Genomic DNA, 2,109 nt, shown 5'->3' with positions numbered 1-2,109 from the left:
AACTGAACTTGTATATATTGTTTTAGTGTAAATATTGGTTTAGATTAGATTGGAAAATTCTCAGCGATACTCTGAGCGAAGTAGACAAGGGGTGGATTGTGCTAGTTTGAAGCAAGCTGGAATGTTTTGGTAGAAGAATTAGATAATGGGCAGTGAAATGAAAAACAATTGTGTCTACTTCTCTCACAGTCACGCTGAGAACTCTGGGAAGAAGAAAGACTTTTTCTCCATTTTGTTTCTCACTTTTGCTTTTGCCTTAGACCTGGTCACATCTCATTAACCCTGCTCCTACTAACCTTGCTCCTTAACCTCTTGGCTGCACCTCTCTTCTTCCTGAGAACTGGGGTAAGGTTAAGAGGGCCGGGGGGAGGTGTTGGGGTGGTTTGAGAGCCCCTCCTGGGGACCCAGGTTTCTGGGAGGGGAGTTGTGCTTTTGTATTTTTTATCCTTTGTATATTTCTGTATATAATTGTATATAACTGTATATATTGTAAATAGCTGCTTGTAAATTCTGCTAGCTGTAAATAAATTGCTTCATCTATATTCCCAGAGGCCGTCTGAGTTAGCTGGGGCAAATACAAAGTGTGGGAGGGGCGGGGTAACCCCTAAACCATCACATTTTTTTATGACTGAGCCCGGCTAGCTCAGTCGGTAGAGCATGAGACTCTTAATCTCAGGGTCGTGGGTTCGGGCCCCACGTTGGGCGCCAATAAAAAAATGTGATGGTTTAGGGGTTACCCCGCCCCTCCCACACTTTGTATTTGCCCCAGCTAACTCAGACGGCCTCTGGGAATATAGATGAAGCAATTTATTTACAGCTAGCAGAATTTACAAGCAGCTATTTACAATATATACAGTTATATACAATTATATACAGAAATATACAAAGGATAAACAATACAAAAGCACAACTCCCCTCCCAGAAACCTGGGTCCCCAGGAGGGGCTCTCAAACCACCCCAACACCTCCCCCCGGCCCTCTTAACCTTACCCCAGTTCTCAGGAAGAAGAGAGGTGCAGCCAAGAGGTTAAGGAGCAAGGTTAGTAGGAGCAGGGTTAATGAGATGTGACCAGGTCTAAGGCAAAAGCAAAAGTGAGAAACAAAATGGAGAAAAAGTCTTTCTTCTTCCCAGAGTTCTCAGCGTGACTGTGAGAGAAGTAGACACAATTGTTTTTCATTTCACTGCCCATTATCTAATTCTTCTACCAAAACATTCCAGCTTGCTTCAAACTAGCACACCTGGGATCCAACGATGTTGGTAAAGACACAGGTGAAGAAGGTGATGAGGTGTTTTCAGTGTTGTCAGTGACCAGTTCACTGCTCCTATTAATAATAGCCTCCCTCTGTTTCTGCTTATTGTTAATAAGAAACTTTTTTTGAAATTTTTTACATCTTTGGCCAATTTCAGTTAAAGTTGAGCTTTTTCTTTCCTAACTGCATCTCTGCGTTGTCGTGGAACGCAGTTTCGCGGCAGAGTTTATGGGGGAAATACGCGAGGCGTTGACTATTTTATCAGTGATTTATTGCAAAGAATGCGAATTCCCTCTTCCCGAAACTACACCACCACTGTGAATTCTTTTGATTGAGGTCAAAGTAACATTTCCGAAAACGGCAAATTAAAGAGTCTATGATGTTTAAAGAGAGTTCTTTTGAGTCTCTGGTTTGAGTTAATAGTTCGTCAGCTACTCACAGTCTGTAGCTTGGTAGGGAGTCCCTTTCTCCCGATGAGGGTCCAGGCATGCAGGCTTTAGCCTCTGCGACTCGGGGTCCGCCCGAGGCGAGGCTGTATTGGCGAGCAGTTTGTTGTTGTTAGAAGTCCGGGAAAAAACCAGAAAGGCTGGAAAAACCCAGAAGGCTAGGCAAGGCAAGGGAAGAGCGCAAGGGAGAGCCTCGATCCTGGCCTGTCCACCATTTTTATAATGTTCCAAAATAGGACTAGCCCACAATTCAGACCACTTTTACGTTATTCACATACATTGGTAAAAGACAGTAAGCAATTTATATAATTGGACAATATTACTCAAACAATATAAAGACCACTCCTCAGGCCAGCCCACCTGCAGGTGCTGGGCAGGCCTAAGAAAGTCGTTTCTACTTAACCAAAACAATA

At 43.5% G+C, this 2,109-nt stretch overlaps 1 non-coding gene across 1 annotated transcript; it reads left to right on the top strand.

Moving 5' to 3' along the window:
- Window positions 1–632: 632 nt before the first annotated feature.
- On the top strand, window positions 633–705 carry TRNAK-CUU (transfer RNA lysine (anticodon CUU)). The gene has a single exon. It is a non-coding gene; the product is annotated as a tRNA-Lys (tRNA).
- The last annotated feature ends 1,404 nt before the right edge of the window (window positions 706–2,109 follow it).

The sequence above is a fragment of the Pogoniulus pusillus genome, chromosome Z, assembly GCF_015220805.1.
Source record: "Pogoniulus pusillus isolate bPogPus1 chromosome Z, bPogPus1.pri, whole genome shotgun sequence".
Classification (NCBI taxonomy): domain Eukaryota; kingdom Metazoa; phylum Chordata; class Aves; order Piciformes; family Lybiidae; genus Pogoniulus; species Pogoniulus pusillus.
The sequence above is the reverse complement of the archived record's forward strand: the minus strand, read 5'-3'. Positions and strand labels throughout refer to the sequence as shown.